At 42.5% G+C, this 27,649-nt stretch overlaps 1 long non-coding RNA gene across 1 annotated transcript; it reads left to right on the forward strand.

Annotated features, from left to right (window-relative positions):
• Positions 1 to 108: 108 nt before the first annotated feature.
• On the forward strand, positions 109 to 27,649 carry LOC101941525 (uncharacterized). The gene is made up of 3 exons (XR_255106.4): positions 109 to 223; positions 2,041 to 2,101; positions 27,511 to 27,649. It is a non-coding gene; the product is annotated as an uncharacterized LOC101941525 (long non-coding RNA).

Below are 27,649 nucleotides of genomic sequence, written 5' to 3' on the forward strand. Positions count from 1 at the left end.
AGAGTCGCATTTTTGGTAAATTGTCACAGCTGCATTGAGTTCCTGCCAATTGATACCAGCTGAAGACCTGGCCCATTGAACTGAAGTGCAGGGAAGGAAGTTTGACATGTTTTGTTTTCATAGTATTTGTTCTGTTCTTGTTCAGAGATGGGTCCAACTCTAACACTGGATGTGAAACTACGCTCTCCTCCCAAGGAGTCCAGCTCTGGACCCACACTCCACAGTGAGTGCCTTGTAATGTACTATACTGAACTCTTACAGAGAAGCCAAAAACACTAAACCTTAGGGAAGTCTGGGGTTCTGGTCCAAATCTGATACATATTCTGCTGTTCAGGCCCATCTCTGTTTCTGTTGTCACTAACAGCATTGGATGCTAAGCTACTGCTATATCAGTTCAGAAGAGAGCTTAGAGGGTGTGCAGTCAAGGTACTTATTCAGTGTTAGCACTAGTAGCAAGACAGAGGTCTTCTCTTATTTGTCATTGTTGGTTTTTGTTAGGCAACAGGGACGGTGCAAGGAAGTTTCGAACTTCCACCTTGTGTCGCCCCCCCGCTCAGCTAAAGCCCCCCCGTGGCAGCTAACCCAGCCCCCCACCTGGGGAGCCTGCCACCCCCCTGCAGCAGCTACCCCCCTCTGCAGCTAACCCCGCCCGGGGAGACTCCCCTCCCCCCCGCAGAAGCTAACCCGGCCTGGGGAGCCCACCTCCACGGCACTAACCCGGCCTGGGGAGCCTGCCTCCACGGCAGCTAACCCTACCTGGGGAGACTTCCCCTCCCCCCGCCCATGCAGCAGCTAACCCCACCCGGGGAGCCCCCGTCCTGCGGCAGCTAACCCCGCCTGGGGAGCCCCCGTCCTGCGGCAGCTAACCCCGCCTGGGGAGACCCCCGTCCTGCGGCAGCTAACCCCGCCTGGGGAGACCCCCGCCACAGCAGCTAACCCCGCCTGGGGAGCCCCCCCAGCTCACCTCAGCTCCGCCTCCTCCGCTGAGCACGCCAGCACCGCTCTAATTCTCCTCCCCTCCCAGGCTTGCAGTGCCGATTGGAGGAGACTTAGAGCAGGGGCTGTGTGCTCAGTGGAGGAGGCAGAGTGGAGGTGATCTGGGGCGGGGAATGGTTCCCCTGTGCGCCCCCCCGTTACTGCGGGCGGCCCTCCCCACGCACCACCCCCGCCCCAGCTCACCTCCACTCCACCTCCTCACCTGAGCGGGCTTTTAGGCGCCCCCAGCCACTAGACGCCCTAGGTGGCCACCTAGTTTGCCTAAATGGTTGCACTGGCCCTGAGGCAACAGGTTCCCTCCATCAACCTTGGATATTTCATTTTCCATTAACTGATCACCAAGATCTCCTTCAAATCCAACATTACCTGTATACATAATGTGTGCTGATCCGTTTGAGTAGATAGTATTGTTGTATATGAATAAGGTGCTTTCTGCTTGCTTACTTTTGTTGGTATTGCTGGGACTGGGAAAGAAAAGGACCTGGAAAAGTGTTACTGCTTGCATCTTATCAATCAGAAATGTCCTACACTCTGTGTATGTATCAAAAAGAAATCTGTCTGGAAATTAAGGAGGAAATGGTTCGTGTACAGTCTGAGATTTTCCATGGTTGTTAAGTTTCTATAGCAGGACAAATGAACACACATTTCTTTAGCATTCACTAACTGTATTTAAGTTCTTGTGGGAAATGAAATTCAGTGAGACACTATCAGAATTGATCTCTTTTTCTAGTTATGACAAATGATTATAAAATACAACAAATGTTCCTTCATGTTTTGTTAAGCACAGTGTAGAACAGTGCTGTCCCCAATGGCTTTCTGCATTATATGAATGAAGTATTCAATCTTTGCTACTTTCTAGTCAGGAACAATGGAACTGTTTGCTGCTAGCATGAGTGCCTCTATATTCTTGAGACAGAAATTTCTCAGCAGCATCGACACAGCTATGGAACTCACACAGGATCTGAAAGTGAGCACAAACTTTTCAGTCTTCTTGTCCAAATGTCAATCTCATCTCTGTGATCTTACATTTTGTCTCCGCTGCAGATAACTAAAATAATAATACTGGTTTTTAAAAGAATCCAAAGTACCAACCTCGGACAGGGGGGTAAGAACAATATCAAATACATCCTTATATATTTTCCTAATCTATAAGGTTCTCAGACACTCTGATGGGTAGGGTATAAAAGCATAGATTATATAATATATACTCTAGTTTTCCATCTGGCGAAATGGAAGAAATTTACTTTTATGGAATTTAGGCAAGAAATGTTCATTACATGGATGTAAACCGTGTACCTGTTTTGGTAATCAGATGGTGATAACTTTCCTGGAAACTGTGTATGATGACATTAAGGCACTATGCAAGCAATACATGTGAGTGAGACTAAAAACTCAGTGATTTTTCTGCCCAGAAACTCCTTGCAATTTAAACTTCTTTTTTCCCCATCCTGAGACAAACTGTTTAGTATTCAAAATACAAGGAATTGTCTTTTTGATCTATTTGTGAATGGCATTGAAATTCTATGCTATGCTTCCATCTATCATTTGTAGAAATACTTGATATCATGTGACAGTTATGTCACTGTACAATCTATATTAATAGCTGCCTGTTTACTAAACTTTAATGGTAATAAAGTAGGAGCTGGATTTTATAATGTACTATGAGAATTAATGTATAATTTGATTTCATCCTGTCAGCCACCCTTTTTGAATAGCAGAAAGGAATGACAGACCAGAACAATCCTTATGGTCACCCTTTTGTTTTAGGATAAGTTATAATGTCTACTATGGTTTCCTATATGTATTACAAATTAGGCACTCTAGTTAAATATAAATTTCTTTGTTTTAAGGTTTAGTAAGTAAGAGACAGGATTCTCTATTGTGTCTATGTTAAGTAGATTAGAGGAACATTGAAGACCTGGGTCTCAATGTAAATTGTCTTGGTTATTGATTGTAAAACTTAGTAAGGTTTAATTTGCAATGCCTCTTTGCTAGATATAAAATACTACTGTTTGTATTCTCAATTTGTTTGTGTGAATGAGGAATGTATTCTGACAAAGTTCCTCCTCTACCTTGGTGGGTCCTGCGCTTATTGGAGGATTTGCTCGCTTCACAGATTCACCCTGTGGGTCAGGAAACAGTCCAGAGACCTTCCCCTCTGGTAGAAGCTATAGTCCAGGTCAATTCCTCCTGTGTTTGATCAGGAGTTGGGAGGTATGGGGGGAACCCGGGCCCGCCCTCTACTCCAGGTTCCAGCCCAGGGCCCTGTGGACTGCAGCTGTTTAGAGTGCCTCCTGGTACAGTTGCACAACACCTACAACTCCCTGGGCTACTTCCCTATGGCCTCCTCCCAACACCTTCTTTATTCTCATCACCAGACCTTCCTCCTGATGTCTGATAACGCTTGTATTTCTCAGTCCTCCAGCAGTATACCTACTCACTCTCGGCTTCTTGCATACCTCTTGTTCCCAGTTCCTCACACACACTTCCTCTCCCTTGTCTCCCCCTGGCTTGACCGGAGTGAGCCCTTTTATAGCATCAGAGGGGCCTTAATTAGAGTCAGGTGCTTAACTGCCGCACCTGACTCTTAGCAGGTTAATTGGAGTCAGGTGGTCTATTAGCCTGGAGCAGCCCCTGCTCTAGTCACTCAGGGAACAGAAAACTACTTATCCAGTGGCCACTATATCTCCTTTCTGCTACTCTGCTGTTCCCAACTGGTCTGGGTCTATATCACAGTATGCATCAGGAAAAGATAAGGTGTGAAGGCCATTGTTATAGCCAAAGTCAAGGAAGAAGGAGTGAAGAGACTTAAAAGACCTCAAAGAATCATCAACATGCATCCATAATGAAGGGCAGATTGACAACCCCGAGGTGAAGGCTGGCACCCCTAAGGACAATTGATTAAATCGGAACAAAGGACAGGATGACCCTCTTGGAGGTGTATTGGAATGTTTACACCAATTAAGAAGTAACTGGTCACAAACTGACACAGCAAAATCCATAGGCTTCAATAGAGAAAAAAAACCTATAAGAACAGGGTGCTTGGCCATGGGACTTTGGGTTCATCTTGACACACTCCAGGAACATCGGATCGTGACCGATAGAGCCCCACTGTCCTCTGCGACCAATCTGGCTGACCACTAGATTGATCCAGACTCTGGACTGGTAACTATAAACATCACTGCAGGACTGTGTGTGTGTGTGTGTATGTGTGTGTGTCCCCAAAAAGCATATGCTAACTGTGGTATTCTCAATAAATGCTGTGCGTATTTACCTTCCTTTATCGGGGCGGCTCTAGGCACCAGCAAAGCAAGCACGTGCTTGGGGCAGCCCATTTGCAGGGGCAGCAGGGATCCAGCATCGGAGCTGAGAACCAACAGGGGGCCTTGGGAGCTGTAGTTTCTTGGTTAGCTCCCTGCCTATAGAGCCAGCCCTGGAGCAGGGAAAGAACTACATTTCCCAGCATTCCCTTGGCCACTATCAACAGGAAAGAGGGGGAGGGAGTGAGGTAGTTGAGACCTCATGCTGCAGTGAATGGAGAGCTGCACTGTGAGCAGGGATACTATATTTTAACATTCAAAAAATAGGACACTCCAAGGGGAGGGAGGGTAGCCCCACCCTGCCCCCATCCACTCCCTCCGACTGTCCCCCACAGAAACCCCAACCCATCCAACCCCTCCTGCTCCCTGTCCCCTGACCCCCCCCTCCCGGGACCCCTGCCCCCCAACTTCCCCCCAGGACCCCAACCCCTACCTGTCCCCTGACAAACTCCTGGGACTCCCATGCCTGTCCAACCGCTGCCTGTCCCCTGACTGCCCCCCAACCCCTGACCCATCTACCCCCCCTTCTCCCTGCCCCTGACTGCCCCCCAAACCTCCGCCCCATCCAACCCTCCTGCCCCCTTACCGTGCCACTCAGACCAGCGTGTCTGGCTCCACGCAGTGCCAGACACACTGCTGCATACATGCTGCCGTGCTCCCCTGCAGAGCCACAGCCCTCTCTCCCTCCCCCGAGCACCTGCCTTCCAGATTTGAACACCTCAAAATTCAGGAGTGCTCAAGCTCAGTTTGGGCGGCTGTTACTTCATTTCTCCCAAATCAAATATACTGATCCACTGTAACTTGCTGTAGAAAAAGTAGGATAAAATTGAGCAAGAAATGCTTCTCAGTGGTTCTTAGGACTGGAATTGCTATTTTCAACAGTCATTGCCTTTTTTGTTTGTTTGTTTGTTTGTTTAAAAGGAAGACAGTGATATTGCATTGGCAAATTCCCCATAGAAAGAAAGAGTGGAACAAAAGAATAATAAAGGCACCTCAACTTTTCTTCATTTATGTAGTACAGTCTTCTAATATGCATCCAGATATCCTCCAATCACACAAACTGAAATTTGTTCCACTTTACTGCAGTTCTGTAACCATATGGGAACCAATCCTGTCTGTGTTCTGTGCACATCTAAAATTCCTGCTGAATGACCTACCGTGGGAGCGAGTTACCAGTGACTCAGGGCTGCGGCGGAAGGAGGGTGCAGGGGGGGGGGGAGAGAGCCCAGGGCTGGGGCGGCAGGAGGTGTGGGTGTGGGGCAATGGTGGGGGGGAATGAGGGAGCCCAGAGCTGGGGTGGCAGGGGGTGTGGGTGGGGGGGAAGAGCCCAGGGCTGGGGCAGCAGAGGGGGTCCGGCGAGGAGCCCAGGGCTGGGACAGGGGGCAGCCAAAATTTTTTTTGCTTGGGGCGGCAAAAATCCTAGAGCCGGCCCTGTCCTCTAAAAAGATCCTGTGTGCTTTGTATGAGCATAACAATACATACTACCTGGGACAAATGAAGACAGTACTGTAGCTTGACATTATGTTGTACTGACTTGAATTGTGTCAGCAATGTGAAGGACTTTTTTTTTTCTAATCAGCATGTATCTAATCACTAATCTCAAGCTTTCAACATGAAAAGGCCTAAATATGGTCTGCTTGCTTTACTCCAATAGTCCATGGGACTGCATGTGCGAGTAGGGAGAGCAATGTGATAAAAAACACCTGTAAAGAGAGAGACTAAAATGTCATTGATGCCAGAGGCTTAACACAACATGGAATGAATTTCCTTTAGTTTAAATGACCTCCCCTACAACCTCAGTCCTGTGATTCAGCATTGCTGATGTGAATTACATTTCCTGACCCCCTCTCATGCCTTATCCCATGGCCCCCCTTATGAATGGAAAAGACTCCTCTACAAAGAATTGCAAAGTCACGGCATTGTCCTCCTTCATTTTCCTCCTTGAGACTTGCCTCTGCTCTGATGCATCCTTGCCTGCTGACAATTGCTAGGCAGGTGGCAAGCTGTAACTATTGCTTACCATGCAAAATGTTACTTTCCCCATCCGTGACATCTGTTTGTTTAATCTTCTCTTCAGTCTCGTCATTAAAAACAAAGTTGTGACTAGCTGGAAAATAGCGGCTTTTTCATGGAAATTTTGACTTTTTGTTGAAAAGCTGAAAAATGTTGACCCAGAACAGACAAAAACTGAAAAATTATTAGTTTTTGGGTGAACTTTTTTGGTTTTTCACTTTTCTGACAAAAAAATGTTTATTTAGTCAATAATTCTGTTTGAAAATAAGTTTTGATGGAAAATTTTTGACCAAAATCATGGGATAGGAGCTATCTTTTTACTTCATGTTTGTACAGTGCCAATTGTAGAATGGTGCCTTTATCCTTGAGTGAGGTTCTTTAGCCTGTGCTAGTCAGTAGGTCAGGCTAGATAGTCATAATGGTTCCTCTGACTTTAAAAATCTCTGAATCCCTAATTGGACCCCCTAAGCACTATTATAAGGACAGCTTGTGATACCCTTCCTCATGTCTAGGAGCACCTTACTTTGCAAATAATGGTATAGTCTTTAATTGGACGCAGCATGAAGTAAACTGGTAATCAGTGTGAGTAAGAGTATCATAGTCTAAATAATAACAATGAACAAAAATAAAAGTAAGAGAGCAGCAGCTATGTGTTGGAAGAAGGTAAATAGAAGGAGGCAAATGTTTTTCTCTCTCACATAAGCAGAACTGAAGAGATAAGCTTTCCAGCCCATGACCCTTATCAGTCTTTCTAATTTTTACAGTGACAATGCCAAAAGACATTGCTCATCTTGCTGGCAATTATTTATATATCGGTTGACAAATAGTCTTAGTGTGTGTAGTATTCTGTCTAATATGTGTATCCCAGATGGAACTATAATGCTCAAAGTAGGATTACATTCTCATTTTCAACAAAATACTATTTTGTCATGTGTGAGCAGATAATGGAGAACTGGAGGTAAGGGAGAGTTAGGAGGGGGAAGAGGGAAATGCAGATTAGATCTCAAAAGAACACTTTAATATACTTTTTTTGAAGGATTTTGGGATGTGTTCATGGACAGTCCATGAACAGAGGGAAAATGTTGCAAATTATCTGTTAAATTCTAGTAACAAAAGTTATGCACTTGGTTTAATTTACATGAATTGTTTAAACAATTTGTTTTTCATTAATAATTTAATATTAACTATAGTAAATACAGTGGGCCAAATTCATCCCTGTTGGGACTCCATTGAATTCAATGAACTTACACCCACCATGAATTTAGCTCAGTAAGTATATAAAATATTTTTTATACGGAGTAGCTATCAGGCAAAACCTTTTTTTTTTTTCATTGAGCTAACACATAGCATACGTTACAGGTGTATCCCATTTAGTAACATATTTGCACTGAAATATTGTGCAATAAAATTTTTCAAGAACGGAAGCCCTGGCTCCATGTTACACAAAGTAGTTACACAATCTCCCACAGACCTTAGCCTCTACCCTGTTTGAAAATTCTGCCCCCGTAGGTGTGCAGATCTGTAAAGCTTCCATTCAAATGGCTAGGAAGGCTAATGAGATATATACATGCAGTATTTGGAGAAACTGTATTGCAGCTGTATTTTATAACGCCTATTTATAACAAATGCAAATGATTGGAAATAGCAGGGTTTAATTTACATAGTGGTTGCAAGCTATACATTTTGATCACAATACAGTGCAAGCGAAGAGCAGTAAAAATGCTGTAGTCTTACAGTGACTTCAGTGTGAGTTGTACTGGGCTCATAGCAAAGGATGGATGTGCAGCTGGTATATGGCAAAGAGGGAAAAGATGGGGAAGTATTTTGTTTGGTTTTGGATTTAACTCTGATTTTTTTAAACTGCTTCGGAGGGATTATTTTAGCAAACACTTTTTTTTTTTTTTTTTTTTAACTGTAATGGACATACTGCACTTGATCTTAGCTGGGAGAATGAAAACACCCATGGTAGGAGAGGATGGACCAATTTTGGCTGATCATTGGAGGACAAGAATTGTTTTGTTTTAATGTTCGGATGAATTATGTCTTCTATTATCTCTTCCCTCACCTCATCAAAAACACATAATTGACAGTCTTGCTCTGCCATGTGCCAGATAATTTGAGAGCTGTTATGAGACCGCTGAGGCACTGGGATATATTTCACACAATGTTGGAGCAGAGCCTGTGAAAATTGCTTAGATATTAGCGAGCCAATTACAGGACGTAATTGTGTAAATGCTTACAGACAACATGCTTATTGCTGCTAATATAGATGAATGTGGACAGTGTTGTTTGTAATAATTTTTGGAGGGGCATCTTCCAGGAAGTACCTGGGAATTTATTTCATACAAGCAACATGAGCAATGAAGGAAAAGTACCTGGTGATTTATGAGAGAGATTTTCAAAGGTACAAAAAAGGAGTTAGGCATTGAGTTTCCGTAAGTGTTGGGCACCTGTTTGTCCACTGTGCCTTTGGAGAAACTCCCCCTGTCACTAGAGCTCCTCATTTAAAATATAAGTTGGGTTAAACCTCTTTGAAACCAATGGGCGTAACAGCTGCCTTTCAATCGGGATAAATGTGCGAAACAATTAAGTCCCTTTAATGGAACCAGACAGCTGAAACAGTAGGAAGCTCCACCCAAAACACAGGGACATGTCACTGCTCAAAACAAAGCCATGTGTTTGGCTGTACAGAAGGCTGAACTATGTGGATGGAGGGGTTTCACTGCGTATTGTTTGATGTGATGGTGTTTGTCTGTGTAAGTAAGAGAAGGAGGAGAAACAGCACAGAAACAAAGAAGGCAGCAGAAAGTCAAGGCCACAGCCAGAACAAGCCCTGGAAATGTGGCCCTGAGAAAAGTCTGGAAACAGAGCTTTTGGACTATGTGCTGGCTGCAAAGGGGTATGGAACTACCCTGTTTCCCCGAAAATAAGACATCCTCCGAAAATAAGGCCTACTTACAGTTTTGCCTCTCGTTGTAATATAAGGCATCCCCCCGATAATAAGACCTCCCCGATAATAAGGCATCCACCGATAATAAGGCATTTTTCATTTCTGAAAAATAAGACATCCCCTGAAAATAAGACCTAGCGCATCTTTGGGAGCAAAAATTAATATAAGACACTGTCTTATTTTCGGGGAAACAGGGTATGAGCAAAGCAACTGTCTTCTGCTGTTTGATTCCTGCTGTGTTCAGGGAAACAGAACTTTACACATTCTTTGTAAATAAATAGGATTGCACCAAAGAAATACCTGAGTCAATCATCAATTTTTTTCTCCTAACCAAAACAACCCAATGCACCCTGAATTCTGGCTAATTGCTCAGCTCTGCTCATTATCTATCCCATGCAACGACTTATTTCAGAGCAGCACTGTCTCAAAGAAGCCAATGCTACATTTTCATATTGACAAGTCCCTGTGTAAGAAATGTTGTCAGAAGAGATTTGTGGGAGTCTGGAATCACTCATGAGGGAAAAAAGAATTTCTGTTACTCTAAGTATGTGAATACCCTCAGGCTCTATGTAGTGCCTGGGGCAAGATGTGGCAGATGGTGTACATATTATACCTGTGGTAACAGTGATCCATGATAGTACACATGAAATGTGGACAAAGGCTATTCCTCAAGACACCAAATAATGGCAGCAGATTTTGCTTAAGTTGGTGTTTCACTCAGATATGTGCATCCTTTCACACAGTGACTGAACAAATTAAATGATCAGTAGGGGTCTTAATGGTTCCGAAATTGTGAAAAAATAAAAAATCCTCTGGTTGCATGAAATAGAGGCAATTTTGGTGTGTCTTTTGGCTCCATATGTCACTGAGCTGCTATTATGGAAACAGAAGGAGCTTCTTCTAGATGTGGAACAGGACTCTGATAATTTATCAAAGTAGTAGGGAAACGTTTTCAGACAGGGTTGTGAGACCATAAAGCAAATCTGGCAAGAAAGGGATCACTCATGGGTATGTTCTTCTGTCAGGCATGAAGTGGTCTTATTGTGCAGATAATTCTTAGGGGAGTGATAGAAAAATCATTCTGTTAACAGGTTTCTCAGAAGTGCGGCAAAACATCTTGTTCCTATAAACAACCTACCCGCACATACCTCATGATAGTGCCAAGTCTCTGTACAACAGATTGGTTTATTATGATGCGGAAGGGCAGGTTTTATGACATTACCAGTTTTTGATGGCTGCCAACCTCACTGCTGTGCTAAAAAACTGTCTGAATGTTCTTCTGGTTGAATAGACGGATCTGCTTTGTCATGTGCCAATGCATTGTTAGTCACTTCTGCCTGTGATTTTGCTGAGATGTGAGCCAGTTCAAAAATGTTTCTCTCCATCCATTGCACAGTGAATATTGTTACAATATTGCTACAATACTCTGATGTGGAACTCTGAGAAAAATAATGTGGACAATGAGGAGCATTCTTTGATAACTTCTGGAAGTTCATCTTCCAGATATTTTACCAGCCAATTAAATAAAGGGAAAGAACAGAGTACTGTAATGGAATTTTTTGCAGTTCTGATAGGGTTTTCCAGTGGTGACTAAAATCCACATTTTTTTACTATGGAAAGTAAATCTGACCTTTTCAAAGGATCCAAAGATAAAATCAGCTGCACGATAAAGTGATGTTCTTGGTTTCTGTAGAGGAGCATTGGACAAGGACAAAAGGAATACATTTAATGATCTCTTAGTTTCCACTTTTTGTAGGACTCTCTTTTTGAGTTTCGAATTATTGAAGATCTCCTGGTTAAGTCATGGTGGTCTCTTGCCATACATCCTATTAGTCCTATGCAATGAGATGGTTTGCTCTTGTGACCTTAATAATGTCTATATCTGGACTTTAGTAAGGCTTTTGATACCTTCTCGCATGACCATCTCATGAACAAACTAGGGAAATGCAATCTAGATGGAGCTACTATAAGGTGGGTGCATAACTGGTGGGAAAACTGTTCCCAGAAAATAGGTATCAGTGTTCACAGTCAAGCTGGGAGGGTCTATCAAGTGGGATCCCAGATCAACTTTGTGTCCGGTTCTATTCAATATCTTCAAAGATTTAGATAATGGCATAGACAGTACACTTATAAAATTTGTGTATAATACCAAGTTGGGAGGGGTTGCAAGTGTTTTGGAGGATAGGATTAAAATTCAAAATGATCTGGACCAATTGGAGAAATGGTCTGAAGAAAATAGGATGAAATTCAATAAGGACAGATGCAAATTACTCCACTTAGGAAGGAACAATCAGTTGCACACATACAAAATGGAAAATGACTGTCTAGGAAGGAGTACTGCAGAAAGGGATTTGGGGGTCACTGTGGATCACAACTTAAATATGAGTCAACGGTGTAACACTGTTGCAAAAAAAGCAAACATCATTCTGGGATGTATTAGCAGGAGTGTTGTCAGCAAGACACAAGAAGTGATTCTTCCGCTCTACTCCGCGCTGATTAGGCCTCAGCTGGAGTATTGTGTCCAGTTCTGGGAACCACATTTCAGAAAATATGTGGACAAATTGGGTAATGTCCAGAGAAGAGCAACAAAAAAGATTAAAGGTCTAGAAAACATGACCTATGAGGGAAGATTGAAAAAACTGGCTTTGTTTAATCTGGAGAAGAGAAGACTGAGAAGGGACATAACAGTTTTCAAGTACATAAAAGGTGGTTACAAAGAGAAGGGAGAAAAATTCTTCTCTTTAGCCTCTGAGAATAGGAGAAGCAATGGGCTTAAATTGCAGCAAGGGCAGGTTAATTGGACATTAGGAAAAACTTCCTGTCATGGTGCATAAGCACGGGAATAAATTGCCTAGGGAGGTTGTGGAATCTCTGTCATTGGAGATTTTTAAGAGCATGTTAGACAAACACCTGTCAGGGATGGTCTAGATAATGCTGAGTCCTGCCTTGAGTGCTGGGGACTGGACAAGAAGACCTCTTGAGGTCCCTTCTAGTCATACGATTCTAGGATTCTATCTCTGAGGTTTGTTTCCATCTTTAATTTTCATGGGACTTTGTGACTGAGAAGTTAAATAATTTCTATAGTCAAATTACTATACTTCATATCTCTTCAGAGTTGTTATTCAGTGGTATCTGGTGGCAGTGGAGGATGTGAAACTGCACCTTAGAGCAGACATGTATGACTTGTAAACTGAATATGACAGACAAATTTGTGCCAATCAACATAATATCTAAATGCTAAGGTTCGTCAGTTAGCTGAAGTTAGGTCATCTAATTAACTGAGTTGGATGATTAATCATATATGTACAGAATGGTGCTGCCCACAAAAGACATTGTAATACACCACCCAGCTCTAACCATAAAGTTGTAATGAAAAGTGATAATAGATTATTTTTTCTCTCTGGCATTTTAAATTAATCTTAATCTTCAGTGTGTCTTCCCTGTCCTCTAGTACATCATGGGCCTGTTACTCACTTTCCACATTAATTGTGGACAATAGAAAAGCAGCTTAGAAACATCTCTTTAAACTATGGGAACATGTAAGTAGAACAAATTAATAACTTCTGATTCCCCTTTTTTGAAGGCTCTTCTTGGTTTCCAATGGGCTTAGGAAATGGAGTCAAAACTGGAGAAGGCACCGCTTCATCTTGGATTTCACCTTGAAATTGCTTAGCTAAAAGAAGTAATGGAGAGTAGCAATAAGTAATTAAAAAAATAACAGGCAATGACTGAGTGAGTAAAATATTAACAGAATTATTACCTCATACATTACCAAAATTCCACCAATACTCTGACATAAATGCAATCATTTTTTTATTTATCATGAATTATATTGATATTGGCGTAGCAGGATTACCTGAGAGTGAAGATCCAAAATACCACATTTAATTGTTTGTTTAGTCTTCATGTGAAAGCATCGGAGACAAAGGGGAAGAAAGATACCGCATAGCACTTTGGTTTTAAGTGGTGTGTTTCTTCTTCAAATATATCCCAGAGAATAAGGAAGTGTGTGTGTGTGTGTGTGTGTGTGTGTGTGTGAGAGAGAGAGAGAGAGAGAGACCCAGCCAAAATAGCAATTTAAAGTGGTGGTTTAGTTAGTACACCAGTCTTTACATAAAACATGGCTCAAGATCTGCTAAACTGTTTACTGCACAGTCTGCACTTCCTTATTTAGCATTTCTTTGTTTTGGGAATATAGAACATAGCCAGTTAAGAGCCCCAGGCTTTTCTCCGGGTCTGTGCATGGCAAGGTGCCTGTGCTTTTGGAAGTGGGGATTCCACTTCTGTGGGATCACTGAGGAAGCAGTTCTGCAAGGGCAGTTTGGAGTTGGATTCAGCAGGGTTGGAGGGGGAGACTGAGGTGGGAATGAGCAAGGAAACTGGCAAGGATCTTATGAATACTCTCCTTATTCCTAAACTTAAACCGGCACCCCTTAATACAGCCTGAGGCTGTATTAACTTGAGCTGCTTTTCTCTCCATATTATGGGCCCCTCTCCACATTACACACACACTTGGCAATTTTCAGTGGCAGCTGTGGAAGGAAAAAATCCCTCAAAGCTCCTGTAGTTCTCTTTGGGAACAGGGGAGCTGTACAGGCCCTGAAAGAAAGCATGGTGTTTTCTCTTGTATGGTGTTGGGGTGGGGCTGAGGGAACTGAATGCAGATTCAGAACAGGATGTTTGCCAATTTTAGTCATCTCTCATGAACATCATAGTTACAGAGAGTTTGCCCCCCTCCCCCAATGACGTTGGTGAATTGTCGTGCTCTCAAAAGTCCTAACTTAATCTATATATACACTTAAAAATCTCCTAATAAAAAATAGGCCCTGATTTTATGAGGGCCTGAGAACCCTCAATCCCCATTGACTTCAGTGGAAGTTGGCACCTCACTGGAAGCCTTCAGCACCTTGTAAGAGGAGGCATGAAAAGCATTTGTGCTTGTATTTTCCTTGATATTTGGAAAATAGATTATGGCAGTGGAGACCACCAAACCCAGGCTTTTACAGAGCAGCTAGAGAAGAAGAGCAGTCTTGAGTTCTGGCTTGCTAGAATAATTAGTCTCCAAGGGCCTTAGAAAAATGGAGGCTAGCTGTGGACAGGGCAATAGGCAGCATCTGGCCAAGCCGTGCTTTGGGATCCGTGTGTTATATGCCTGACACTATACAGCCTACTTGGATGAGTAACAGTTACAGTGTTGCTTCCTTGAGGTACTTTTAAAGCTTTACTGTTTCACTGTGTGGGTGCCATGGTGTGTGTGTGCGTATGTAATTTTGTGTTTGTATTACATAAACACAATAAATGACAATAAATACAGTTTTTGAAAACATTTCCAAACACCACATTTCCTGGGGCATTCGGCAATCATAACAAAAATAAAAGCTCCTCATCCAATAGTTGATCATACTTATTACAAACCCTAAAGTCAGCTTCTAATTGATTATTTCCCCACAGTGACCTCCTCCAAGCTTTATTTAGAGGGAACTTTTTTGCTCGAGGAATCAATTGTGTAAAAAAAACCTTCCCAAGACCACATGAGTCACTATATATGAAATGTTTAGTTTTATTTTTTAGTTTCTTATATGTCTTAAAAGATAATTTGCAGCTGAAAATTGGACGTATTTATGTTCCTCTAACTGAAGATAAGAAACAAAGACTGTATTCATATTCCCTATCAAAAATGCTTTGCACATGAGGGTACTATGTAAATAATAAAAATAAACCCAAACAAGGTCATTCATATTTAAGGCTGAGTCTCTTTCCTAGACACAAAGGTTTATACTAAACACACTCATGGAATCATAGAATATCAGGTTTGGAAGGGACCTCAGGAGGTTATCTAGTCCAACCCCTTGCTCAAAGCAGGACCAATCCCCAACTAAATCATCCCGGCCAGGGCTTTGTCAAGCCTGACCTAAAAAAGGAAGGAGATTCTACCACCTCCCCCAGTAACCCATTCCAGTGCTTCACCACCCTCCTAGTGAAAAAGCTTTTCCTAATATCCAACCTAAACCTCCACCACTGCAACTTGAGACCATTACTCCTTGTTCTGTCATCTGCCACCACCAAGAACAGCCGAGCTCCATCCTCTTTGGAACCCCCTTTCAGGTAGTTGAAAGCAGCTATCAAATCCCCCCTCATTCTTCTCTTCTGCAGACTAAACAATCCCAGTTCCCCTCATAAGTCATGTGCTCCAGCCCCCTAATCATTTTGTTGCCCTCTGCTGGACTCTTTCCAATTTTTCCACATCCTTCTTGTAGTGTGGGGCCCAAAACTGGACACAGTCTCCAGATGAGGCCTCACCAATGTCGAATAGAGGGGAATGATCACGTCCCTCGATCTGTTGGCAATGCAGTATTTGTAGCTCATAAATAAAGTTCGGTAGCAAGACTAAAATAATGACAAGATTTGAATCAATGTCACAAAAGGAATTATTAGCTAATAGCAAATCATTAAATACATTATAATCCTATAAATCGGTGGTTCTCAAACTTTTCTACTGGTGACCCCTTTCACATAGGAAGCCTCTGAGTGCGACCCCCCCTTATAAATTAAAAACACTTTTAAATATATTTAACACCATTATAAATGCTGGATGCCAAGCGGGGGTTGGGGTGGAGGCTGACAGCTCGCGACCCCCCATGTAATAACCTTGCACCCCCTGAGGGGTCCCAACCCCCAGTTTGAGAACCTCTGCTATAAATGATAATGATACTTGATACACCTCTACCCCGATATAACGCTGTCCTCGGAAGCCAAAAAATCTTACCGTGTTATAGGTGAAACCGTGTTATATCGAACTTGCTTTGATCTGTCGGAGTGCACAGCCCTGCCCCCCCGGAGCACTGCTTTTCTGCGTTATGTTCGAATTCGTGTTATATCGGGGTAGAGGTGTACTTATATAGTGCTTTCATTTTCAAAGCACTTTACAAAAGCAAGTCAATGCCTGCACTGTTAAGCCCTGATGAGTTGAAAATGGCCATTCATTTTCAGATTTTGAATAGTAAGGCCCAGATTTTTAAAGTCATTTGTGTTGCTGCACTCGGTGTTGCAAAGCCTAATTAATTTAGGAGCCTAAATCTCATTTTCAGTAGGGATTTAGGCACTTAGTCTAAATCTCATTGACTGTTGATGGAATTTAGACGCAAGTGCTTAAATCCCTTTGGAAAATGAGATTTAGGCTCCTAAATCAGTTTGCTGTGCTCAGCATCATATCATCTACGTCTAAATACCTTTAAAAATCTGGGCCTAAATGCTTAATGAGGCTCATCCGGAAAGGCATGATTTAGTTCTTTAACTAGCAGCTCACACTGGTTATCAGATGCATTTGTAATATGTTCGTCACCATAGTATCAAAACATCATTACAGCAATTAAAAAATATGATTGCTTGTGAACAGACCATTTGCTTTCTCTCTCTCTGTGGTGTGTGTGTGTGTGTGTAACGTAAGTTCCAGAGTTCAGATACATTGCATGCTTGTTAATGTGGACATGCTGCAAGAAGTCATTACTCCTGTGAGTCCCATTGATTACAATAAGATTACTTGCTTAAGGATTCATAGGATTGGGCTCTTAATTATATGAGTCAAAGTAATTCATTAGATCACATCAAGAATTTTAAACAACTCTGGTATGTTTTGCTCCTTCACAAGTAGATCCAGACAGCAGATATTCTGCCCATCCAATCATGTTTCCTACATATTACTTTTGGGACGTTTTCCTTTGCTGCACAGACCAGTCTCACATTTACTCTAACTGAAATTACAGATCTATTGCTAAAGGAGAAAATATCTTGAGACATCTATTGAACTGAGTGCTGGGTGATTCTTTTAACAGAAAACAACTGAAGGATAGCTACAACCTCAGTGGATGAGATGGGAGAGGATTGTGTGTGCAGTATGAGGATATTGGGAATGGATGTTGCACAAGCGTGGTCTCAGAATCAAAGTTAAGGCTGTGCTTTGGAAAGGAGGGAAGGACACTTTCTGGACTGAAAGAAACATTCTTTAGTGAGTGTAAGGGGTATTAACAAAGAAGCTTATCTGCACATGTGTTTCCCGATACAGTGAATGTGAAACAGAACTGATTGCGTAAAATTCCATTGTGCTTTCCAGTATTTAGACACAGAATGGGTTAGGCTTAGTTATTTATTTAACCAGAAAAATTTCTTCCTTAAAGCCTTAAAAAAATAAAATAAAAAAAATGTCCATTACATGCATCCAACGAAGTGGGCATTCACCCACGAAAGCTTATGCTCCAATACATCTATTAGTCTTAAAGGTGCCACAGGACTCTCTGTTGCTTTTTCCTTAAAGCCATCAGTCATATGAAGGTGAAACACAATCCTTGAGCTACTTGGAAAGTCACAGTAGATTTGAATGCAGTTTTAAAGAAAAGGGTATGGAATTAAAGAATATCATTAAGAGGTAGAGAGGCTAGATACACCACTTCTGATACTTATAATTTCTTAAGGAAAATGCTTGTTCTCAGTTACACTGGTATAAATCTAGAGTAATTTCTTGGTCTTCAAACTACAATGCATTGGTGATCTCCCAGAAAACACCATCCTAGCCACCATGGATGTGGAGGCTCTCTACACAAACATCTCACACACAGATGGAATACAAGCTGTCAGGAACAGTATCCCTGATGATGACACAGCACAACTTGTTGCTGAGCTCTGACTTTATCCTCACGCAAAACTATTTCAAATTTGGTGACAATATATACCTCCAGACCAGTGGCACCGCCATGGGCACCCGCATGGCCCCACAATATGCCAACATTTTTATGGCTGACCTGGAACAACGCTTCCTCAGCTCTCGTCCACTCACGCCCTTCCTCTACCTACGCTACATTGATGACATCTTCATCATCTGGACCCATGGGAAGGAGACTCTGGAAGAATTCCACCACAATTTCAACAGCTTCCACCCCACCATCAACCTCAGCCTGGACCAATCTACACGGGAGGTCCACTTCCTAGACACCACAGTACAAATAAGTGTTGCCCACGTTAACACCACCCTATACCAAAAACCCACCGACAGCTATGCCTACCTTCATGCCTCCAGCTTCCACCCCGGACACACCACACGATCCATCGTCTACAGCCAAGCACTGAGGTACAACCGCATCTGCTCCAACCCCTCAGACAGAAACCAACACCTACAAGATCTTCACCAAGCATTCTCAAAACTACGATACCCATACAAGGAAATAAGGAAACAAATCAACAGAGCCAGACGTGTACCGAGAAGCCTCCTGCTACAAGACAAGCCCAAGAAAGAAACCAACAGAACTTCACTGGCCATCACCTACAGTCCTCAGCTTAAACCTCTCCAATGCATCATCAGTGATCTACAACCCATCCTGGACAATGATCCCTCTCTTTCACAGACCTTGGGAGGCAAGCCAGTCCTCGCCCACAGACAACCTGCCAACTTTAAGCATATTCTCACCAGCAACCACACACTGCACCATAACAACTCTAACTCAGGAACCAATCCATGCAACAAACCTTGATGCCAACTCTGCCCACATATCTACACCAACAACACCATCACAGGACCTAACCAGATCAGCTACAACATCACCGGTTCATTCACCTGCACGTCCACCAATGTTATATATGCCATCATGTGCCAGCAATGCCCCTCTGCTATGTACATTGGCCAAACTGGACAGTCACTACGTAAAAGGATAAATGGACACAAGTCAGATATCAGGAATGGCAATATACAAAAACCTGTAGGAGAACACTTCAACCTCCCTGGCCACACAATAGCAGATGTAAAGGTAGCCATCTTACAGCAAAAAAACTTCAGGACCAGACTCCAAAGAGAAACTGCCGAGCTTCAGTTCATTTGCAAATTTGACACCATCAGATCAGGATTAAACAAAGACTGTGAATGGCTAGCCAACTACAGAAGCAGTTTCTCCTCCCTTGGTGTTCACACTTCAACTGCTAGCAGAGGACCTCACCCTCCCTGATTGAACTAACCTCATTATCTCTAGACTGATTCTTGCCAGCGTATTTATACATGCCCCTGGAAATTTCCATTACATGCATCCGACGAAGTGGGCATTCACCCACGAAAGCTTATTTTCCAATACATCTGTTAGTCTTAAAGGTGCCACAGGACCCTCTGTTGCTTTTTACAGATCCAGACTAACACGGCTACCCCTCTGATCCTTGGTCTTCATTGGCATTCATGTGGACTTATGCTACTGTAAATAAGATCTAAATTTGGACCATAGCTTCTTTTGTTTTACCTTGAGTCATACTCACAAAGACAAAGGGAAATATTCTCTCTAGATAAATATCGAGTCAGTCACATTCAATATGATTAGACTATAGTGATAAAAAACTAAGTAACATATTTTAATTTTACAGTAGTAGCTAAGTATATTTCACAGAAACCGTTTCTGTATATATTCAGTAAGAAAAATAATGAAACAATAAACCTGAATTTGGGAAAACATCTTTGATGCCTGTAGTGTTGCCTTGATTAAACTTCTGAAAACATTAAGGGCCACTTGTAAAATGACTAACATTTATTGTGAGAAACAAAGATCTGTGTTGCTTTTAACATGATCATCACTGAGAGGTTGCTGCTGGCTGGAAGGAAAAAGGCAGAAGTAGCTTGTCTTGCTCTAGATCTCAGAGATTGACAAGACCTTTTGCATGGTAAGGTTGAGGTTTGTGGTAACACTCTCTTTTTTTTTTTTTTTTATCCTGTCTACGTCAAAAGCAAGCTGTTTTAAGATGCCTTAAAAAGGCATCTGTAAGATTCTTTTGTAAGATCCTTAGGGCCAGATCATCAGCTGGTGTAAATTATCATAGCTCCAGTGAGTTCAATGCAGCTATGACAGTTTACACCCAGGGAGGTTTTGCCCACTCTGTCCTGCTACAAAGAATTTCCTTGTACTGGAATTTCATTTAACCAAAATTCTTGTTTACAGCTGAGCTGTAAGATAGTCTTTAGTAATGTAGTTTATTTATTTGAAGAATTCCATTCTGACTATGTGAAATGATAGGGGGTTGGACTTTCCCCTTAGTTTTATATTCCCATTATCCTGCATTTACAAAAGCTTCTCCTGGAAGAACCCTCCAAGTCCAGAAACTTGAAAGAACATCTGTTGCTTTCTGAGAGAATTCTGAGCCTGCTGTGTTCAGGAATCAAGGCTCATCTTATGAACTGAGAGGAGAATTCCTACAGAGTTGAGGTGTAGTGTGATGCTGCAGAAAGAAACCGTCCCTCTGGCCCCGACTTACAGTGCTTGAACCTCACGATGGCCTTCTGCATAGCATAGCATGGCTGAGAGGGGGAACATGACACTCACCCTAATCTGGTGTCTACCAGATTTGGTGAATCTTATTCAAATTAGCCAATATATGTATTTTAGGGAAGAACCTCTGTCCAACAGGCCACTTGGGAAAGGAGGAGTTCAGAAGAGTTGTAAAAGGAAACCAGTCACTCCCTAGAGCTTGAGTTTCAGCTCTCCTTATTGTTTTTAATTTCTCAAATTGAGCAAAATCAACATTTTAATTTTTTTTTTCTGTTCTGACAATGGTAAGTAGCCCCTCTTTGGTCCCGTGCCTCACTACTACAGGACCAGCTTGGAGAGTTACCACAGCCATAGGGCTGCAAATTCTACAGCTCCAGCACAGGGGAGAGAAGGGCAGGCTTGATGTCTGGTTGCTCAGAGGCAGCTTATTTTAACAAGCGTACCTCCCCTTCTCCTCTCCAGACAGCACATCCAAACCACTGACTCATGTCTGCTGTACATTAGCACCAGATCTGACCACCTCAGTACTGGTCAGCACAGGGTGGATACAGCATCCATGACAGCAAGGAGCTCTTGTGAACCTTACTGTCATGGAGCTAGGCTCAGGATATGGCCCTTGGTTTTCAGTGGAAATTCCCAACGCACCTAAATGCAGTGAGTTAGCAACACACCATATATGTTTTCAGTAATTCACAGAACAGTTTGTCCAGTATAGGATTCAGTATTTTTGACAAAGGACAAAAGGAAATGAGAGATGTATGCCTTACACAATGTAATTTATTAGGTGGTAGGACCCACAGGACTATTTTATCAGCCATCCTGTTATCACAATGTCTGATTACATTCCAAATGATACTGACTGTTGCTACAATCAGCAGTGAGTCAATACAAAGGACATACCTAAATGAAGCTGGGATTTTTACTCTGAATGAAACTTTCATTAAAGCCCTTTGCTCAGGCTGAGATTTGTTACTCTCAGGTTTGAAGTAACCAGGCATTTCCCTCCCTCTCCCCCCCCCCCCCCCCCACACCTTACTCAATAGATCAGTTTTAGGAATATTAAAGAATGACGTATTCCACTTCCACTGCAGAGCACAGGCATTTACAGTGGCTCTAACCTAATGCCTTTATCAAGTAACCTTGGGGGAAGGGAACAAGAACAGACGCTGTGAGAAAGGAGAGATTTCGTTTTAAGGAGTCTGGTAAAGTCACGTATTTCTGTAGTGAGTATTACAACACATACGAGTCCCTGTAAATTGCAGGTTCTCTTATTGTTAATTAGATGCAAACTAATCAACTTTATGAATCTGTTTCTTTATCTCTGTTAAGGCCAGAAGAAACCATTAGATCATCTAGTCTGACCTGCATAAAGCAGGCCATAGCATTTCACCCAGTTAGTTAACCCTGCACTGAACCCAAAATCTTGTTTGACTGAAGCCTATCTTCCAGAAAGGCATCCAGGCATGATTTGAAGACACCAAGAAATGGGGAATCCACCACTTTCCTTGGTAGTTTGTTCCAATGGTTAATCATCCTCACTGCTAAACGTTTGTGCCTTATTTCTATTTTAAAATCGTTCGGCTTCAGCTTCCAGCCATTGGTTCTTGTCGTGCCCTTCTCCACTAGGTTAAAGAGCCCTCACGTAACCAGTATTTCCTCCTGTGAACCAGCCTTACATTTTTATGATTCTATAATCAATGCAAAATGATCAAAATTAGAATTAACCTGAAACTTTGCAGAAAAGGTCTGGTTTTCCCCTCCAAAACAAAAGTATGTTTAAATTTTAATGACATTGCTTCATTGAAAAGTGAATTATAATGGCTCATTACTCCTACAGTAGCTCCTAGAGGTCCTAACTAAGTTTTGTGCAAAGTTGTGCCAGGCACTGTACAACCCTGTAGCCCCTGCACTGAAGAACTTCTAGTCTAAATAGACAAGACAGTCAAAGAATGGGAGGGGAGGCAGTTCATAGCCAAGTAATGAAATGAAACATGAGGAACAGTACTAATAGCCTGCTGGGGGGGAAAGGGAATATACTTAACTGAGTGTGGCACATTAAATAAGAAAACTGTGGAAGGTCTGTGAGATTGCACCTGCACTACTGAGAGTGAGATTAATACACCGTGGGACCCCTGCAGTCTTTACTAAGACCTTGCTAGACAACAGTCCCATTAAAGTACATGGGAATTTTGCCTGAATAACTCCTGTTCCTTCAACCGTGTTCAACAGGAGTTGTGAAGGGCTCAGCTCCTCTTGACAGAGCTCTTAAGATTGTGGTCCCACCTAATTCAGTACTGCAAATGATGGCAGCCTTGAAGTCATCATGCCTCCATTCATGCCACATCCTATGTGTGGAAGGGCTCCCTACTTTGGTCCACCAAGTGACCACCCTCTTCTCATTTAAAATCCTGAAAACTCAGCTCTTCTGTGATACTCACAAGTGAGTCAACTATATTCAGTCTTTGAGCTTTTATCTTCCTTATGTTTACACACATTTAAAAAACAAGCCCAAACCTTAACCACCATGATGTGTTACACATGCACAAGCTGAGTAACCATGTGATCATATTGCAGTAAGCATTGCCCTTTCTTGCCCCTTCTCTTCCCTTGGAACTCACGTTTAGATAGGGGGTTGGGCTTGTATGTGCTGTGAAACGTCTAGCACATGTCTAGGTGCTATAAAATAATAAATAATAACATGCCAAAAGTTTGGTGTATATTACCTGAAGTCAATGGGAGTTTTAACTCTGTGATGGTTCCAGGATTGGGGTCCTTAATTTGTCAAGGAATGGTGATGTTGTAAAAAGGGAAAAGATTAGGACTTCAGAAGAAGAGTTATCAGGAGGGTAGGAAAAACTGTTGCCAGAACCTGAACAAAGGGACTCTAGAGATATTTCATGTCAGCTGTTTTTAAGGGTTATTCAGACATATAGCCATTAAACTGTAAATGCAAAATCCAAAAGACACGATCAGCTCCAATTTTATGTACTCTTACATAAACTCCAGTATTCTGCAAGTTGTAGTTCACTGTATTATAAAGCAAATAATGATCTATACATTTCTTTTCATTCACAGGCTTAAAAGCCTTTTAACCCATGCATTTATTTTCTTCAGTGGATACACCTAGGCCTTGTCTATGCTACCGGGGTATGTTGACTTAAGTTACACTACTCCAGCTACATGAATAACTTAGCTGGAGTTCATGTAGCTTAGGTAGACTTACTGCGGTATCTACACTGTGCTGCATCGATGGGAGACTCTCAGGGGTGAAAGTAACTTAAAGGACTTACCGGTACGCCGGAGTCCTGAGCAGGGGGGCGGGGCCTCAACTGGAAGAGGCTGTCCTTTAAATCCCCGGGTCCTTTAAATCAAGATTTAAAGGGCCTGAGGCTCTGGCTGCGGTAGCGGCGGCTGGGAGCCCCGGACCCTTTAAATCACCTCCAGAGCTACCAGCTGCAGAGGTGACTGAGAGCCCCGGAGCTCGGTGGTGACTTAAAGGGCCCAGGACTCCAGCCACTGCTACCGCAGTGGAGTCCCAGGCCCTTTAAATCACCAATGGAGCCCCAGGGGCTTCCAGCTGCTGCTGCTAGCGGGGGCTCTGTCAGAGATTTAAAGCGCCCAGGGCTCCGCTGCGGTAGTGGTGCCTGGAGCCCCTGGCCCTTTAAATCACTACCAGAGCCCCACTGCCACTACCCCGGGGGCTCTGGCAGAGGGGTTTGGGTGGCAATTTAAAGGGCCCGGGCGTTAGCTGCGGCTGGAGCTCCCAGGGTAGCGGTGGTGGGGCTTCGTCGGTGATTTAAAGGACCCAGGGCTCCGGCCGTTGCCGGGAGCCCCAGGCCCTTTAAATCGCTGGCCTGGGGAAACCAGCCCTTGCTGGTACGCCATATTGGACCATACCAGCTTACTTTCACCTCTGGAGACTCCTCTTGTTTCAGTGGATTACCGGAGTTGACTGGAGAGCACTCTGCGGTTGATTTAGTGGGTCAGACCCATTAAATCAACCTCCGCTGCATCGATCGCAGTAGCATCGATCCCCAGTAAGTGTAAACATGGCCCTAGTATCTGTGATTCCTTCCCTTGCAAACAGCCTATGTAGAGGAGGGCGGGGAGAAGATATAGTAAATTTAGTCAATACCTTTACAAAAAGTCACAATAACTTATATTTCCTTTATTGATTTCCTTTATTAAAACAAAAATCCCCAAAATGTAAATAAATTGTCATTAATAGGACGTTTATTAATAAAAATACTACTCAGCATTTATATACTGTTTTATATTTTTCAAAGCACCTTCATTAATTAGGGCTGAATTTTGCATGGTTCTGAGCACTCTCAAATAGCACTGACTTTAGTGGAAGTTGAGAGCACTCAACACCTAGCAATTTTGCCTTACAACACCTTATTCCTTCAAATCCTGTCAGGTAGATATGGAAGTAGAGACACAGAACAGAAAAGGGCCTACTTCTGCTTACATTGAAATCAGTAGCAAAACTCCTCTTGCCTTCAACAGGGCAGGATTTAAGCCCTAAGGGCATGACCCAAAGCCCACTGAAGTAAATCAAGACTCCCATTGACTGCAGTGAGCTTTGGATCAGACCCTAAATGACTTTCCCAATTCTACACAATGAATCAATAAAACAGTTTGGACTCTGACATTTCTGGTTCAGCCCCACCAATCCAAACCAAGTTGCCTGTCAATATACTAGCTAACATTGCCATTTTTGTCATGATGTGTCCTGTGTTGGACTTTTATAGCTTGCTATAATATATGCTTGATGTGAGTTTCTTCTAAGAAAAGGGAGTAAATGTGTAATGCTCATGAAAGTGAGGGATATAGTACAGACAAGAACCAGATGTAGCATGGATAGGCTCTTGCAAGCTTTCTCTTGCAACTTTGCCAATGCATTTTATTTATGACCTACACCTCCCCATATTTCACTCTGGAACCCCTCTGGTACAGAAACAAGCAATCATGCCAAATCATTTATTGAACTTAGTAACTTGTAATGCTCCCATGGGTGCATCCATTCATAACTGCCCACAGTAGGATGCAATTCTAACAATGAAATGGTCTCCTTTCCACCGGGAAGGAAACTGGAAACATTGGGAAAGAAGGCTCAGTTGATACTGGCTTGACCAAAAAGTGCAGAGCAGTGGTTTTGTGAGGTGCGCAGATATAGACTGACCATTTTGTGCATTGTCACTTTTGACCTGAGATGAATTCTGAGCCAATGGGCCAAATGCTGCCATCACAAATGGCCACAAATCTGACTGTCTCCAAATGGGAGTTGTGTGCACCCCCATGTGCAGGACAAATTTATCCCAAAGTGAGAGACTGTTTTTGTCTAGCACTCTGGAGCAATGGCAGTTGCAATAAGTAAATCAATCTTGCATGCTGCAGTTTTAAAAATTAATGATCCGTTATAACCTCAGAGCAAACTTTCCAGTAAATAAAAATGTGGTAAGAAAATAGCTGGTTAGCCTGTGTAGCTCCCACACTTCAAGGTAGAAAAACATGGTAAAAATAAAAATAATATAATGCATCTCATTAACTTTTAACCCTCCTACACTCAAAACAAATCAAATGGCAGTAGATTAATAACGCACATAACATGCTTTATATGGGACTCAGCAGCCTCACAATAAATATTAATAAGGACATTAGTTCCAACTAGCTGAATCTTGAATTGCAAGGTCTTAGATTAGTTATGATCTGCAAATTTTATCTTGTAAATACCTTTCCTGCCCCTGAGCTGTTGCCAGCACTTCCCAGAGAAGATCCAACAGACCCAAAATAGCTGGCCAAGAGCATCTGATCCCTATGGGTTACCTATGGGTTGCAAATAGCCAATTCAAGGGTAAACTGTGGTCTGGTTATTGCTGAGAGGCAAGTTGCCAAGGAATGTTTTTTAGGCCAACGGGCACAAAGGTGAATCCTTTTTCTCTTTGCATTTTTGGTGTGGGATATTCTTTGCCCACCTCCTAATGGGCAGTTTAACCTTTGAAATCCGGCTGTGCATAAGGTTAAGCTTTAGTGAGGACAAGTATAATCCACTGAGCAATAGATACATTGGAGTATTAAGCACAGATGGCCAGATTTCTAGGTACACCTAAATGTGCATTGAGGGTGCTCAACACTATCTAGGATCAGACCCTGTGTTTACTGATCTCTAACTGGGTTAAACGAGTAAAAGATCTTCAGCGAAATTTTCAAAAGTGTCTAATTGATTAGGCGCCTAAGTCCTATTTTTAAAAATGATGTCGGCATTTAAGAGCCCGACTGTCATTGAAAATCAGTAGAATGTAACTCCTAAGCGAATATCTACACAGCATTTTGGAGCAGGTGGCGGTGAGCCTCCCAGCCCAGGTTGGCAGCTTTGGGCTACCGGGGCTCACACTAGCACTCTAAAAATAGCTGGATAGACAGCACTTTGAAATTGCAGCTTGGACTCTGAAGCCCACCCCCTTCCCTAGGCTGCAGAGCCTGAGCTGCACCCTGAGGCCTAACTTCAGAGCACTGTCTATACAGCTATTCGTAGAGTATTAGTGAGGGCTCCCCTAGGCCGAGTCTGTCGACCTGGGCTGGGAACAGTGGGATGTTATATAGACATGCCTAAGTTGCATTTGAAAATAGGACTTAGGCTCCTAAGTAACTTAGGTACTTTTGAAAATTGTACCCCTTGACTAAATTTCTTTGCTGTCAGAGTTTTGATCTTCAATAGCACTGCAGTTCTACTGCAGTTCAAAGTTATTGGGCCTATTCAATGGTAAGTGATGTCAATAAGTGGAAGTTAGGAACATAATGAGTGAATGCCCAACATATATAAAGTCTATCTGCTCTATTTACCACAGCTACTTGTGTACTGTGCTTGGAAGTGACATGCAAAGCACTCTCCCTTCAGTAGAAATGTTATTAAATGGCTTAATTTCTCTTTTATTTATAGGCAATTTCTCCTTCTCCTTTGCATACAAACCTGTGGAAGATCCATCCTGCTACCAACATGATAAACTGAGGCTGTTTAAAATTGGTACCAAGTAGATGCAAATCTATATTTTCAGATTTTTGTAATGACAGAATTTCCT

This window comes from Chrysemys picta, chromosome 8, assembly GCF_011386835.1.
Source record: "Chrysemys picta bellii isolate R12L10 chromosome 8, ASM1138683v2, whole genome shotgun sequence".
Classification (NCBI taxonomy): domain Eukaryota; kingdom Metazoa; phylum Chordata; order Testudines; family Emydidae; genus Chrysemys; species Chrysemys picta.